A 17,891-nucleotide genomic window follows, 5' to 3' on the forward strand; every position below is an offset into this window, starting at 1 on the left:
TTTCAACCTTTCCTCACTCCAACCCGAGGTTTTCACCTAATTCAAGAAGATCAACATTATACCAGTGCCATAGAAGAACCAGACAATGTGCCTCAACAACTACCCTCCGGAGGCCTTGACATCGATCATTATGAAGCGCTTCGAGATGTTGGTCATGAGATACATCAACTCCATACTCCCAGAACGCCTTGATCCATTGCAATTTGCATACCGCCACAACCGGTCCACAGCACACGCCATCTCCCTGGTCCTACACTCAACCCTCGAGCTTCTCTACAACAAGGACTCCTACTTCAGATTCCTATTCATTGACTACAGCTCCGCCTTTAACACCATAATCCCAGCCAAGCTCATATCAAAACTCCAAAACCTAGGACTTGGCTCCTCCCTCTGCAACTGGATCCACAACTTCCTGACCCCCAGACCACAATCAGTAAGGATAAACAGAACCTCCTCCACGATAGTCCTCAGTACTGGGGCCCCGCAAGGCTGTGTACTTAGCCCCCTACTATACTCCTTATACACACGACTGTGTGGCAAAATGTGGCTCCAACTCCATCTGCAAGTTTGTTGATGATACGACCATAGTGGGTCAGATCTCGAACACCGATGAGTCAGAGCACAAGAGGGAGATAAAGAACTTAGTGGAGTGGTGTAATGACACTAATCTCTCCCTCAATGTCACCAAAACTAAGAAGCTGGTCATTGATTTCAGGAAGCAAAGTATCGTACACAGCCCTGTCTGTATCAGTGGTGCTGAGATAGAGATGGCTGACAGCTTAAAGTTCCTTGGTGTGCATATCACCAACAACCTGTCTTGGTCCACCCACATCGACGCTACGACCAAGAAAGCACAACAGCGCCTATATTTCCTCAGGAAACTAAGGAAAATCGGCATGTGTACATTGACTCCTATTTTTACCGATGCACCACAGAAAGCATCCTATCTGGCTGCATGACAACCTGGTCTGGCAACTGCTCGGCCCAAGACCGTAAGAAATTTCAGAGTCGTGAACACAGCCCAGTCCATCACCCGAACCCGCCTCCCATCCATTGACTCTATCTACACCTCCCGCTGCCTTGGGAAAGCAGGCAGAAATAATCAAAGACCCCTCCCATCCGGGTTATTCTCTCTTCCAACCTCTTCCATCGGGCAGGATATACAAAAGTCTGAGAACACGCACTAACAGGTTCAAAAACACCTTCTTCCTCGCTGTTACCAGACTCCTAATCGACCCTCTTGTGGACTGAATTTTTCTTTTAAATTTGAAGTACCCAATTCATTTTTTGCCAATTAAGGGGCAATTTAATGTGGCCAATCCAACTGCCCTGCACATCTTTTGGGTTGTGAGGGCGAGACTCATGCAGACAATGTGCAAATTCCACATGGACAGTGACCTGGGGCCAGGATCAAACCTGGGTCCACGGCGCCGTAAGGCAGCGGTGCTAACCACTGCGCCACCCTGCCGTTCTGGACTGAACTGATCTCTCTATTCATCTTCTCTACTGAGTAACACTGCACTCCGTATGTTTCACCCGATGCCTGTCTCTGTGTATTTACATTGTGTACCTATCCTAAGTCCGTTGCTTTTCATGCATGGAACGATCTGTCTGGACTGTACGCAGAACAATACCTTTCCCTGTACCTCGGTACACCTGACAATAAACGCAAATCCAAATCCAATTCAAATCTCCCCAATTTTCCAAGTCAGGTCAGAGAAAGGGGAGGGTAAAGTTCAATCTACATGAAAACACTGCTGTAAACTGGCTGTCATGGGTGTTTTTAACCTCCCCTGGCAATAATTGCTAATAATAATGGGCATGGGAATTAACATCCAACCCTGGTCGGAGGTCACCTACAGCAACGGGGCATACTCAGTCGTACCCACGAGCAGCAGCACTGGATTGGTTTCCGAGGTTTCTAACGTCAAGTTGATTGACTTGGGCTCTCGCACTGGCTGAACAGATTTGAGCTATTTCATCCTTATTAAGACTGCCACAGTCCTCGGGGCTTTTGGTGGATTGTAAAGCTGTGGGGAAGCCAGCAGAGAATAAGGCAGGGGTCATGTTTGAGAAACGGTAGAGTCAGGTAATAGGGCATATCTATTTTTCAGAATCCATGCCATTCCTGCAAAGCAGCATTTTCTCTCTGTTAAAGCACAGTATTGCGAGTTGTAGACTGGTCGGGGGAATAAGTGTAAATGATGTTGTTTTAAAACTCACTGGGCAAGCAATCATTAATCCATTCAGAATTTTGGTAGTATGCGCCAGTACTGAATGAGAAATGCATTGGGAGAAATAAATGATTCAGTCATACATGCACATGCTGTCATGATATGCAAACATGCAGCTAATGAACACATAGAATAGGACACAACCAATGAGCAGTCAGGACACTCAGGGGTGGTATCACTATAAAAGGGATGATGCACTCACACCCCGCCTTTTTCCACAGACCAATATCCACAGAGTGAGACAGGGTGTATTCTCAGCAACACACCCCAGCATGTGGCTTAGAGCAAGCTGGTTCAGTTAGACTGAGTTACTACAGTTAGATTAGCAGAGAGTCGAACTCATTGAGAACTGTGCTAATAGTTCAATAAAACGCATTGAACTCACTTCAAAGTCTGGAGCATCTTTTGTTCAAAACTGCATCAAGTGGCAGCTTGTGTTATTCCAAATGACATGACACAACATGATACCAGGAGTCTGTTCAATCTGGTTAGTTTAACTCAGCAAGATCCGTGACGACCAGCGAATGTATACCGGCACAATGGAAAAGATTCAAGCTCCTCACCAGCTCAGGACCTCCGGCAATCTCAGTGCTAACTGGCGAACATTCAAGCAGAAATTTCAGCTTTATGTCGAAGCATCAGACCTCAATGGTGTGTCTGTTGCACGCAAGATAGCTCTTTTCCTCGCCACAGCGGATGATCATGCCTTGGAAATATTCAACTTCTTTCACTTCGCCGAAGACCAGGACGAGACAAAGTTTCAGACCATCCTGGACAAGTTTGGCAGCCACTGTGAGGTGGACACCAACAAAATCCTCGAGCGCTACATATTCTTTTTTTTTAATATAAATATTTTATTGAAAATTTTTGGTCAACCAACACAGTACATTGTGCATCCTTTACACAATATTATAACAACACAAATAACAATGACCTATTTTATAAACAAAAAATGAATAAATAATAAATAACAAAAATGAAAACTAACCCTAATTGGCAACTGCCTTATCTCAAGTAACACTCTCCAAAAATATAATTTAACAGTCCAATATATAATTATCTGTCGCAACGACTTATACATATTATACAGTATATATTAACAACCCTGAGAGTCCTTCTGGTTCCTCCTCCCCCCCCCCCCACCCCACCCCTCCCCCAACCCCCCCCCCACCCCACCCCACCCCTCCCCCAACCCCCCCCCCCCCCCCCCGATCCTGGGCTGCTGCTGCTGCCTTCTTTTTTCCATTCCATCTATCTTTCTGCAAGGTATTCGACGAACGGTTGCCACCGCCTGGTGAACCCTTGAGCCGACCCCCTTAGAACAAACTTAATCCGCTCTAGCTTTATAAACCCTGCCATGTCATTTATCCAGGTCTCCACCCCTGGGGGCTTGGCTTCTTTCCACATTAACAATATCCTGCGCCGGGCTACTAGGGACACAAAGGCCAAAACATCGGCCTCTCTCGCCTCCTGCACTCCCGGCTCTTGTGCAACCCCAAATAGAGCCAACCCCCAGCTTGGTTCGACCCGGACCCCCACTACTTTTGAAAGCACCTTTGTCACCCCCATCCAAAACCCCTGTAGTGCCGGGCATGACCAAAACATATGGGTATGATTCGCTGGGCTTCTCGAGCACCTCGCACACCTATCCTCCACCCCAAAAAATTTACTGAGCCGTGCTCCAGTCATATGCGCCCTGTGTAATACCTTAAACTGAATCAGGCTTAGCCTGGCACACGAGGACGACGAGTTTACCCTGCTTAGGGCATCTGCCCACAGCCCCTCCTCGATCTCCTCCCCCAGCTCTTCTTCCCATTTCCCTTTTAGTTCATCTACCATAGTCTCCCCTTCGTCCCTCATTTCCCTATATATATCTGACACCTTACCATCCCCCACCCATGTCTTTGAGATCACTCTGTCCTGCACCTCTTGTGTCGGGAGCTGCGGGAATTCCCTCACCTGTTGCCTCGCAAAAGCCCTCAGTTGCATATACCTGAATGCATTCCCTTGGGGCAACCCATATTTCTCGGTCAGCGCTCCCAGACTCGCGAACTTCCCATCCACAAACAGATCTTTCAGTTGCGTTATTCCTGCTCTTTGCCACATTCCATATCCCCCATCCATTCCCCCCGGGGCAAACCTATGGTTGTTTCTTATCGGGGACCCCCCCAAGGCTCCAGTCTTTCCCCTATGCCGTCTCCACTGTCCCCAAATCTTCAGTGTAGCCACCACCACTGGGCTTGTGGTGTAGTTCCTCGGTGAGAACGGCAATGGGGCTGTCACCATAGCCTGTAGGCTAGTCCCCCTACAGGACGCCCTCTCTAATCTCTTCCACGCCGCTCCCTCCTCCTCTCCCATCCACTTACTCACCATTGAAATATTAGCGGCCCAATAATACTCACTTAGGCTCGGTAGTGCCAGCCCCCCCCTATCCCTGCTACGCTGTAAGAATCCCTTCCTCACTCTCGGGGTCTTCCCGGCCCCCACAAAACCCATGATGCTCTTTTCAATCCTTTTAAAAAAAGCCTTCGTGATCACCACCGGGAGGCACTGAAACACAAAGAGGAATCTCGGGAGGACCACCATCTTAACCGCCTGCACCCTCCCTGCCAGTGACAGGGATACCATATCCCATCTCTTGAAATCCTCCTCCATTTGTTCCACCAACCGCGTTAAATTTAACCGATGCAATGTGCCCCAATTCTTGGCTATCTGGATCCCCAGGTAACGAAAGTCCCTTGTTACCTTCCTCAACGGTAGGTCCTCTATTTCTCTACTCTGCTCCCCTGGATGCACCACAAACAACTCACTTTTCCCCATGTTCAACTTATACCCTGAAAAATCCCCAAACTCCCCAAGTATCCGCATTATTTCTGGCATCCCCTCCGCCGGGTCTGCCACGTACAGTAGCAAATCGTCCGCATACAAAGATACTCGGTGCTCTTCTCCTCCTCTAAGTACTCCCCTCCACTTCTTGGAACCCCTCAACGCTATCGCCAGGGGCTCAATCGTCAGTGCAAACAATAATGGGGACAGAGGGCATCCCTGCCTTGTCCCTCTATGGAGCCGAAAATATGCAGATCCCCGTCCATTCGTGACCACGCTCGCCATCGGGGCCCTATACAACAGCTGCACCCATCTAACATACCCCTCTCCAAAACCAAATCTCCTCAACACCTCCCACAAATAATCCCACTCCACTCTATCAAATGCTTTCTCGGCATCCATCGCCACTACTATCTCCGTTTCCCCCTCTGGTGGGGCCATCATCATTACCCCTAACAGCCTCCGTATATTCGTGTTCAGCTGTCTCCCCTTCACAAGCCCAGTTTGGTCCTCGTGGACCACCCCCGGGACACATTCCTCTATTCTCATTGCCATTACCTTGGCCAGGATCTTGGCATCTACATTTAGGAGGGAAATAGGTCTATAGGACCCGCATTGTAGCGGGTCCTTTTCCTTCTTTAAGAGAAGCGATATCGTTGCTTCAGACATAGTCGGGGGCAGTTGTCCCCTTTCCTTTGCCTCATTAAAGGTCCTCGTCAATACCGGGGCGAGCAAGTCCACATATTTTCTATAGAATTCGACTGGGAATCCATCCGGTCCTGGGGCCTTTCCCGCCTGCATGCTCCTAATTCCTTTCACCACTTCTTCTACCTCGATCTGTGCTCCCAGTCCCACCCTTTCCTGCTCTTCCACCTTGGGAAATTCCAGCCGATCCAAGAAGCCCATCATTCTCTCCCTCCCATCCGGGGGTTGAGCTTCATATAATTTTTTATAAAATGTCTTGAACACTCCATTCACTCTCTCCGCTCCCCGCTCCATCTCTCCTTCCTCATCCCTCACTCCCCCTATTTCCCTCGCTGCTCCCCTTTTCCTCAATTGGTGTGCCAGCAACCTGCTCGCCTTCTCCCCATATTCGTACTGTACACCCTGTGCCTTCCTCCATTGTGCCTCTGCAGTGCCCGTAGTCAGCAAGTCAAATTCTACATGTAGCCTTTCCCTTTCCCTGTACAGTCCCTCCTCCGGTGCTTCCGCATATTGTCTGTCCACCCTCAAATGTTCTTGCAGCAACCGCTCCCATTCCTTACTCTCCTGCTTCCCTTTATGTGCCCTTATTGATATCAGCTCCCCTCTAACCACCGCCTTCAACGCCTCCCAGACCACTCCCACCTGGACCTCCCCATTATCATTGAGTTCCAAGTACTTTTCAATGCACCCCCTCACCCTTAGACACACACCCTCATCTGCCATTAGTCCCATGTCCATTCTCCAGGGTGGGCGCCCTCCTGTTTCCTCCCCTATCTCCAAGTCTACCCAGTGTGGAGCGTGATCCGATATGGCTATAGCCGTATACTCCGTTCCCCTCACCTTCGGGATCAACGCCCTTCCCAGCACAAAAAGTCTATTCGCGAGTAGACTTTATGGACATAGGAGAAAAACGAGAACTCCTTACTCCTAGGTCTGCTAAATCTCCACGGGTCTACACCTCCCATCTGCTCCATAAAATCTTTAAGTGCCTTGGCTGCTGCCGGCCTCCTTCCAGTCCTGGACTTCGACTTATCCAGCCCTGGTTCCAACACCGTATTAAAATCTCCCCCCATTATCAGCTTTCCCATCTCTAGGTCCGGAATGCGTCCTAGCATCCGCCTCATAAAATTGGCATCATCCCAGTTCGGGGCATATACGTTTACCAAAACCACCGTCTCCCCCTGTAGTTTGCCACTCACCATCACGTATCTGCCCCCGTTATCCGCCACTATAGTCTTTGCCTCGAACATTACCCGCTTCCCCACTAATATAGCCACCCCCCTGTTTTTCGCATCTAGCCCCGAATGGAACACCTGCCCCACCCATCCTTTGCGTAGCCTAACCTGGTCTATCAGTTTCAGGTGCGTTTCCTGTAACATAACCACATCTGCCTTAAGTTTCTTAAGGTGTGCGAGTACCCGTGCCCTCTTTATCGGCCCGTTCAGCCCTCTCACGTTTCACGTGATCAGCCGGGTTGGGGGGCTTCCTACCCCCCCCCCACCTTGTCGATTAGCCATCCCCTTTTTCCAGCTCCTCACCCGGTTCCCACGCAGCTGTATCTCCCCCAGGCGGTGCCCCCCCGCCCATCCCCTCCCATACCAGCTCCCCCCTCTCCCCAGCAGCAGCAACCCAGTAATTCCCCCCTCCCACCCCCACCCCGCTAGATCCCCCGCTAGCGTAATTACTCCCCCCATGTTGCTCCCAGAAGTCAGCAAACTCTGGCCGACCTCGGCTTCCCCCCCCGTGACCTCGGCTCGCACCGTGCGACGCCCCCTCCTTCCTGCTTCTCTATTCCCGCCATAATTATCATAGCGCGGGAACCAAGCCCGCGCTTCTCCCTTGGCCCCGCCCCCAATGGCCAACGCCCCATCTCCTCCACCTCCCCTCCTCTCCCCATCACCACCTGTGGAAGAGAGAAAAGTTACCACATCGCAGGATTAGTACATAAAACTCCTCTTTCCCCCCTTTTTAACCCCCCTCTTCGCCCCCCACATTCGCCCCACCACTTTGTTCAAACGTTCTTTTTAATAACCCGCTCATTCCAGTTTTTCTTCCACAATAAAAGTCCACGCTTCATCCGCCGTCTCAAAGTAGTGGTGCCTCCCTCGATATGTGACCCACAGTCTTGCCGGTTGCAGCATTCCAAATTTTATCTTCTTTTTATGAAGCACCGCCTTGGCCCGATTAAAGCTCGCCCTCCTTCTCGCCACCTCCGCACTCCAGTCTTGATAAACGCGGATCACCGCGTTCTCCCATTTACTGCTCCGAGTTTTCTTTGCCCATCTAAGGACCATTTCTCTATCCTTAAAACGGAGGAATCTCACCACTATGGCTCTGGGAATTTCTCCTGTTCTCGGTCCTCGCGCCATCACTCGGTATACTCCCTCCACCTCCAACGGACCCGCCGGGGCCTCCGCTCCCATTAGCGAGTGCAGCATCGTGCTCACATGTGCCCCGACGTCCGCTCCCTCCGCACCTTCAGGAAGACCAAGAATCCTCAGGTTGTTCCTCCTTGCGTTGTTCTCCAGTGCCTCCAACCTTTCCACACATCGTTTCTGATGTGCCTCATGCGTCTCCGTCTTCACCACCAGGCCCTGTATGTCGTCCTCATTCTCGGCTGCCTTTGCCTTCACGACCCGAAGCTCTCGCTCCTGGGTCTTTTGTTCCTCCTTTAGCCCTTCGATCGCCTGTAGTATCGGGGCCAACAGCTCTTTCTTCATTTCCTTTTTGAGCTCTTCCACACAGCATTTCAAGAACTCTTGTTGTTCAGGGCCCCATGTTAAACTGCCACCTTCCGACGCCATCTTGGTTTTTGCTTGCCTTCCTTGCCGCTCTTCTAAAGGATCCACCGCAATCCGGCCACTTTCTCCTCCTTTTTTCATCCGTATCCAGGGGGGATTCCCTTCTGGTTTACCGCACAGTGTTTTTAGCCGTCAAAATTGCCGTTGGGGCTCCTATCAAGAGCCCAAAAGTCCGTTTCACCGGGAGCTGCCGAAACGTGCGACTCAGCTGGTCATCGCCGCACCCGGAAGCGAGCACTACATATTCAAGCAGCGATTGCAAGGTAAAGACAAATCCTTCAACTCATATTTAAGTGACCTGAGACTGCTAGTGCAATCCTGCAACTTCGGTGATATCATTGACTCCATGATCAGAGACCAAATCGTTTTTGGAGTTCACTCTGATCCTCTGAGAGTGCAGTTACTGAAGATCAAGCATATGACCCTGCCAGTCGCGATTGAAACATGCACAGTGCATGAGCACGCTAAAAATCGTTATCCCCAGTACAAAACGGCAGAAAATTATGAACTAGCCTCCCACGAGGTGGAGTGTGTGCAGGCCATCTCCCGGATGCAGCGCCTCAACATTGATGAAAGCGGCCATTTCGCGCACTCTTCCCGGGGCCTGACGCATGCGCAATGCAAACGGGATAACGAAGTGGCCGAAACCCGCACTGCGCAGATGCAGACGTCTGAGAACCACACGGCGCATGTGCAACGACGCACGGAGCGTCAGGACGCTGATGTCATGACGTGTTCGAACTGTGGCACTGCCCATTTAAATAAACACTGTCCTGCAAGAGGCAGACGCTGTTTAAACCGCAGGAAGCCAGGCCACTATGCAGCCCTGTGCAGATCTGCACCACCAGTCAGGAGCCTGCGCTCCCAATTCCGACGACGGCGCATCCGGAGTGTGCAACAACGCCTACAGGATTCTGATCCCGGCAGTGCAACGGATCCAGATGCTGAATGCCTGGACAATGCCTACCGTGTGGGCATTGTTACAAAGTGTGAATATGCCACATCAGACACATCGCAAGTCCAATCGATCCTAGCTGTGGATTCCGGGGACGAATGGCGAGCAGTGATGTAGGTCAACCACTGCCCCATCCAGTTCAAGCTGGACACAGGTGCCTCTGCCAACCTCCTCTCACAGGCAGACTTCAGACGCACTAAGAAGCCCCCCACGGTCCTTCCAGCTGCCTGCAAGCTCCTGGATTACAACGGGAATGCCATCACGGCACTGGGATCCTGCCATCTGCATGTATCCAACCGGCACACACAAGCACGGTTACGTTTTGAAATTGTTAAGCTGGACAGGGCATCCCTACTAGGTGCGCACGCCTGCAAGCAGCTGAACATCATTCAAAGGGTTTACACCATGACATCCTCCCATGTGGATCTTCAGGCCAGCATCGACGACATCCTCGCCCAGTATCCAGATGTGTTCGACGGGATGGGCACGCTGCCGTATCGATACAATATTCTGCTACAGCCTGATGCCAAGCCAGTGGTCCACGCACCACGCCGAGTCCCTGCTCCACTGAGAGAGCGCCTGAAGGCACAGCTCAAGGATCTTCAGCAAAAAGGCATCATATCCAAGGTCACCGAACCGACTGACTGGGTCAGCTCGATGGTGTGTGTAAAGAAGCTTTCGGGGGACCTGCGCATCTGCATTGATCCCAAGGATCTCAATAAGAATATCATGCGGGTACACTACCCCATCCCGAAGCGGGAGGAACTCACGAGTGAGATGGCACCCGCGCGCTTCTTCACGAAATTGGATGCATCACAGGGATTTGGCAAATCCAGCTGGAAGAGTCCAGCAGAAGGCTCTGCACCTTCAACACGCCTTTTGGCAGATACTGCTCCACTTGCATGCCATTTGGCATCATCTCGGCATCGGAGATATTCCATCGCATCATGGAGCAGATGATGGAAGGCACTGAAGGGGGTCATGTGTACGTGGATGACATCATCATATGGTCCACGACCCCTGAAGAACATGTGCCCCGTCTCCAGAAGGTATCCCGCTGTGTACATGCCAACGGCCTTAAGTTAAACAGGTCCAAATGTTGTTTTGGCACATCGACGCTCAAGTTCCTAGGCAACCAGATCTCACAGAATGGTGTGCGCTCGGACACAGACAAAATCAAGGCCATCGAGGCGATGAAGGTCCTGGAGGACAAAAAGGCGGTGCTGCACTTCTTGGGTTTGGTCAATTTTCTGGGCAAGTTCACTCCAAACATGGCCACACACAACACGGCCCGACACAACCTGGTGAAAAAGTCAACGGCTTTTGAGTGGAAGGCGGCACACCAGACAGAGTGGCTGGAGCTGAAAGCCAAGCTCACCACTGCACCAATCCTGGCATTCTTCGACCCGGACCGGGAGACTACGATATCCACAGATGCGAGTCAGGATGGCATCGGCGCAGTATTGCTTCAACGAGATGTCACATCATCCTGGGCACCAGTAGCCTACGCATCAAGGGCGATGACGCCCACTGAAACCAGATATGCACAGATTGAGAAGGAGTGCTTGGGTCTTCGCACCAGCATCCTCAAATTTCATGATTATGTCTACGGCCTGCCGACATTCACTGTCGAGACGGATCATAGGCCTCTGGTCCACATCACCCACAAGGACCTGAACGACATGACGCCTCGGTTGCAGAGAATCCTGCTTAAACTTAGGAGGTATGATTTCAACTTGGTGTACACACCTGGCAAGGAGCTCATCATCACTGATGCATTGTCCCGCTCCGTCACCTCACTCAGTGAGCCGCTGGAGATCATCCAGCCCATCGAATCGCAGGTGCAGCTGTGTGCTAGCACTCTCCCGGTGACAGATGAGAAGGTAGTTCTCATCCGTGATGAGACAACCAACGACCCCCTCTTGCAGCACGTCATCCACAACCTCACCAATGGCTGGCAGAAAGGGCAGTGCCCACAATTTTACAATGTGAAGGATGACCTGATGGTGACTGATGGTATCCTCCTCAAGCTGGACAGGATTGTCATTTCGCTCAGTCTCCAGAGTTTGGTCCTGCGCCAGATTCATGAGGGTCACCTGGGCGTCGAGAAGTGCAGACGCAGAGCCCGGCAAGCTGTCGACTGGCCCGGCATCACGAACATGGTCCTGAACTGGGCTACCTGTCAGCGGTTCCAGCCAGCGCAGAGCAAGGAGTCGCTCCAACAGCATGACACAGTGACCTCTCCGTGGTCCAAGGTTGTCATCGACCTCTTTCATGCGAATGGTCGCGACTACGTATTCAGCATCGACTATTTCTCGAATTACCCTGAGGTGCTGAAGCTCCTGGACCTCTCCTCTCGGACCGTCATCAAAGCCTGTAAGGAGACGTTCTCAAGGCATGGTATCCCAATCACCCTCATGAGCGACAATGGCCCGTGCTTTAACAGTCGAGAATGGTCCACGTTTGCCAGGTCATACAATTTCCAGCATGTCACCTCCAGTCCGCACTATCCGCAGTCCAATGGAAAAGTCGAGAAAGGGGTGCACATTGTGAAACAGCTCATCTGCAAGGCCATGGACTCTGCTTCCGACATACACCTTGCACTGCTCGCATACAGGGCGACTCCATTGTCCACTGGCATGTCGCTGGCTCAACTCCTGATGAACAGGGAACTGCGGATGACGCTTCCAGCCATACACCTGTCCAACCTGGACTACCTCCCGGTGCTGCAGAAGATGCAGCAGTTCAGAGACCATCAAAAGCAGGGCTATGATGCCCATGCAACCCATCTGGCCGTGCTATCCCCGGCAGACACTGTCAGGATCCAGATACCGGATGGTGGGTGGTCTGCCCCGGCTGTCGTTGTTTTGTACGCCTCTTTTGTACGCATGGCTGATGGCTCCATCGTGCGAAGGAATCGACGGGTACTGCGCAAAGTTGCCTGCCCGCAACCATTTTCTCCTCCATTTCCATATGTTGAATTGCCACCTCTTGATACCTCGCACCACGAGGCCACCAGTCAGGCTTCCATCCCGCCTGTCAAGGTGCCGTTGTCCCCTCCGCCATCTCTCCGGCTGTCGACCAGGATCAGACGCAAGCCTCAGAGACTGGACTTGTGAACAAAACTGCTTCAGGTGGCAGCTTGTGTTATTCCAAATTACATAACACAACACATGCCAGCCATTTAAAGTGGATTGTCAGCAGCTGGGCCGGATACTTGCTTGTCTGTGGTTGCAGCTGAAAATCAAAGACCGAATGTTTGGCTGGGGCTGATTTTTCTCTCGAAAAGAAAAGGCTACAGGCTGACAAATGATGAAGTGGTTTGATACAGTCGGTGTAGAGAAAATGCTTCCATTTGTGGGGAGTTTAAAACTTGGGCTCATAAGATAGACACCTAATCATTCCAGTGTGGGTTTCTGGAGAAATCTCTCTACCCGGGGAATTTTTGAGAACGTGGAGCTTGCTACAACATGGAATACCAGGTTAAAGTCCAACAGGTTTGTTTCGAATAATTAGCTTTCGGAGCGCAGCTCCTTCATCAGGTGAATGTCACCTGGTGTTGTAAGACTTTTTACTGTGTCCACCCCAGTCCAACGCCAGCATCTCCACATCATACAACATGGAATAGTCGAGGTTTTAGCAAAGATTCATTGAAGGTGAAGTTAGATATGTAGATGAAGGAGAAAAGAATGGAGGGATATGCTGATTGTGGTAAACACCACTAGTGGTATATTGTATGTATTACGGCACTGCCCGTATATTACAGGTACGACCGTAAATCCCTGTATGCAGGCTCCACCCAGCAGGTGGCGTATAAAAGTGTATGCTCTCCTGCGCTGCAGCCATTCTGGTTCCAGTTACAGGAGGCACAACATCTTGTTCAATAAAGCCTCAATTGTTCCACCATTCTCGTCTCGTGGTAATTGACGGTACATCACTAATGTAATGAGGTGAAATGGGGTTCAAGTGGAGCATGAAGGCCAGCATGGCCCAACTAGGCTGAAAGGTTATAAATTGCACTGCACTTAAGATCCACCCTCCGTGGACAATGCCTTATGAGTCACCAAGGTTTAGTTGTAAAGGTCCTGCTACAGTACCTGACTGGCCTCCCTGCGGCACCTCGCTACACCCCTCACCTCCGCCTCCAGCTAGAATCGGATATCGCTTTGCTCCAGAGATCAATCTCTGCTGTCCTCTGTGGGATGGGAGCAGCTGCGCGTACACTCTACAGGCAGAGTATGGGTCCCAGAAGAAAGCAGCAGCAGCATAGAGGATCCAAGTTGGACTAATTGGCAAAGCCTGAACTGAGGTGGAAGAAAGTGTCAGTGTGTAATTGAGGATGAATGGGGAGGAGAATAATGGGGGAGGAAGAAGAGCGAGACATCAGGAATTGACCTTCCCACCTGTCTTTGAGCTATCAGTATTTTGGTGATATGGAGATGCTGGTGCTGGACTGGGGTGGGCACAGTAAGAAGTCTCCCAACCCCAGGTTAAAGTCCAACAGGTTTGTTTGAAATCACAAGCTTTTGGTGCGCTGCTCCTTCCTCAGGTGAAGTGGAGGCAGGTTCACAAACACAGCATATATAGGAGAGACACAATTGCAAAATTAATACAGATTGGAATGTGAAAAATGGTTAGAATGAGAGTCTTTACAGGTAAATAAGTCTTCCTTTTTTAAAATTTAGAGTTCCCAATTATGTTTTTCCAATTAAGGAGCATTTTAGCGTGGCCAATCCACCTAGCCTGCACATCTTTGGGTTTTGGGGGTGAGACCCACGTCGACACAGGGAGAATGTGCAAACTCCGCCCGGACAGTGACCCGGGGCCGGGAACAGATAAACAAGTCTTTACAGTGTGAGTGGAGTGAGGGATAATCACAGGTAATCGAGGTGTGATTTGCCTCAAACCAAGATAGTTGACAGGATTTTGCAGTATGGTGGGTGTTACAAGTAATGTGACACGAACCTGAGATCCTGGTTGAGGCCATCCTCATGCATGTTACCAGTTTCTGCTTGCCGATTCAGTTTTGTCATGAGTCTTGAAGGCCGCCTTGAAGAATGTTTACCCGAAGATTGGAGGCTGAATGTCCTTGACTCCAATGTTCCCCGACTGGAATGGAACGTTTGCCCGTTGTCGTAGCAACTGCATGGTCTCGCTGATGTACCACACCTCGGGACATCCTTTCCTTAGACAATGTTGCCCGAGTCACATGAGTATGTACCGTGTCCTTGGTGGTATGTACCAGATACATGGTACATACTCATGAGACTCGGCCAACATTGTTATGGTAGTATCCATGTGAATGATCTGGCATATCTTGCAGAGGTTGCCATGGCAGCATTGTGTGGTGTTGTGGTCGCTGTTCTCCTGAAAGCTGGGTAGTTTGCTGCGAACAATGGTCTGTTTGAGGTTAGGCGGTTGTTTGAAGGAAAGTAGTGGAGGCATGGGGACGGCCTAGGCGAGATGTTCATTTCATCGATTGAGAGTTCCGACGCAGCACAGCGAAAACCACACTGACCTCCTTAGAAGACAAACGAGGGGCACGACCGGCAGACTACCCTTTGTTGTTTAGTACTCCCCGGAGCGGAGAAACTACGACATCTGCTTTGGAACCTTCAACATGTCATCGATGATGAAGGATATATTAGGTGGGTTACAGCACTAGGGTGTGGGATTTGGCCTAGTTAAGGGGCTCTTTCGGAGGTTCGGTGCAGATGTGATGGGCCAAATGGCCTCCCTCTATACTGTAGGGATCCTATGTTTGTATAGTTCCAAGTCAGGATGGCGATTGGCATTTAGGGAAACTTCCAGGTGGCGGTGTTAACATGTATCTGCTGCTCTTATCTTTCTAGAAGTTCGTGGTTGTGGGTTTGGAAGGTGCTGCCGAAGGAGCTTTGATGAATTCCTGCAGTGCATCTTGTAGATGGTACACACTGCTGCTACTGTGGTAGAGGGGGTGATAGTTTGTGGAAGGGGTGCCAATAAAGTGGGCTGCTTTATCCTAGATGGTGTTGAGCTTCTTGAATGTTGTTGGAGCTGCACTCATCCAGGCAAGTGGAGAGCATTCCATCACACTCCTGACTTGTGCCTTGTAGATGGTGGACAGGCTTTGGGGGTCAGGGGGTGAGTTACTCGCCACAGGATTCCTAACCTCTTGTAGCCGTGGTATTTATATGGCTAGTCCAGTTCAGTTTCTGGTCAATGGTAACCCCCAGGATGTGAGATCCTTCCTGCACCTAGCAATCCTTGAGCTGTTCTCCACACTGGAAAATTAGCTGAGGTCACCCAAGATCAAGCCAATTGCAAATGCCCAGAAAATTCTTCAGCTTCAGTACAATTATTGTTTAATTATCTTGTCAAAATATGTAATTAAACAGATTGGGCTGAATCTTAACTCCCAAAAACAGGGGTTGTGGTCATGCTGGAGGCTAAAATGCAAACAATCTGGTACAGAAACCCTATTCTGGTTTTAACGGAGGTGGGAAAAGGGCGGCACGGTAGCACAGTGGTTAGCACTGTTGCTTCAAAGCTCCAGGGTCCCAGATTCCCGGTTTGGGTCACTGTCAGTGCGGAGTCTGCACGTTCTCCCCGTGTCTGCGTGGGTTTCCTCCGGGTGCTCCGGTTTCCTCCCAGAATCCAAAGATGTGCAGGTTAGGTGGATTGGCCATGCTAAATTGCCCCTTAGTGTGCAAAAGGGTGAGGAGGGGTTACTGGGTTATGGGGGCAGGATGGAAGTGTAGGGTGCTCTTTCCAAGGGCCGGTGTAGACTCAATGGGCAGAATGGCCTCCTTCTGCACTGTAAATTCTATGATACTGTGGTAAGGGGTGGGGGCTAACCAGCTGGCCATTTATTTGTATTAAAAAAATTTTTTATTTTTTTTAAGAGTACCCAATTCTTTTTTTTTCCAATTAAGGGGCAATTTAGAGTGGCCAATCCACCTACCCTGCATATCTTTGGGCTGTAGGGATGAAACACATGCAAACATGGGGAGAATTTGCAAACTCCACATGGACAGTGACCCAGAGCCAGGATCGAACCTGGGACCTCGGTGCCATGAGGCAACAGTGCTAACCACTGCACCACCGTGCTGCCCCTAAATGGCCATTTATAACATTTACTTTCTATAACAACAGGTAGCCAGTTATCCCAGGCCTCAAGAAACTCAGAAGCTTAAAAGAGATGAGAAGTGGGCAGCACGGTAGCATTGTGGATAGCACAATTGCTTCACAGCTCCAGGGTCCCAGGTTCGATTCCGGCTTGGGTCACTGTCTGTGCGGATTCTGCACATCCTCCCCGTGTGTGCGTGGGTTTCCTCCGGGTGCTCCGGTTTCCTCCCACAGTCCAAAGATGTGCGGGTTAGGTGGATTGGCCATGCTAAATTGCCCATAGTGTCCAAAAATTGCCCTTGGTGTTGGGTGGGGTTACTGGGTTATTGGGATAGGGTGGAGGTGTGGACCTTGGGTGGGGTGCTCTTTCCAAGAGCCGGTGCAGACTCGATGGGCCGAATGGCCTCCTTCTGCACTGTAATAACAAAAAAATCTATGAAGTGCTTAATAACTGTGGAAAGTGTCTTTACATCACTGCTTGTGGGCCAGGAGGATCAGAGATCCTTCAGATATAACAAACAATCACATAAATCACAGGTTTACTGAAGATACAACCATAGTGGGCCGGATCTTGAATAACGACTAGTCAGAATACAGGAGGGAGGTAGAGAACCTAGTGGAGTGGTCCAGTGACAACAATCTCTCCCATCAATGCCAGAAAACTAAAGAGCTGGTCATTGACTTCAGGAAGCAAAGTACTGTACACACCCTGTCAGCATCAACGGGACCGAGGTGGAGATGGTTAGCAGTTTCAAATTCCTAGGGGTGCACATCTCCAAAAATCTGTCCTGGTCCACCCACGTCGCCACTACCACCAAGAAAGCACAACAGCACCTATACTTCCTCAGGAAATTCGGCATGCCCATACCAACTTTTACAGATACACCACAGAAAGCATCCTATCTGGCTGGTATGGCAACTGCTCGGCCCAAGAAGACAAGAAACTTCAGAGAGTCATGAACACCGCCCAGTCCATCACACAAACCTGCCTCCCATCCATTGACTCCATTTACACCTCCCGCTGCCTGGGGAAAGCGGGCAGCATAATCAAAGACCCCTCCCACCCGGCTTACTCACTCTTCCAACTTCTTCAATCGGGCAGGAGATACAGAAGTATGAGAACACGCACAAACAGACTCAAAAACAGCTTCATCCCCGCTGTTACCAGACTCCTAAATGACCCTCTTATGGACTGACCTCATTAACACTACACCCTGTATGCTTCACCCAATGCCGGTGTTACGTAGCTACATTGTATATGTT

The sequence above is a fragment of the Scyliorhinus torazame genome, chromosome 12 (genome assembly GCF_047496885.1).
Source record: "Scyliorhinus torazame isolate Kashiwa2021f chromosome 12, sScyTor2.1, whole genome shotgun sequence".
Lineage (NCBI taxonomy): Eukaryota > Metazoa > Chordata > Chondrichthyes > Carcharhiniformes > Scyliorhinidae > Scyliorhinus > Scyliorhinus torazame.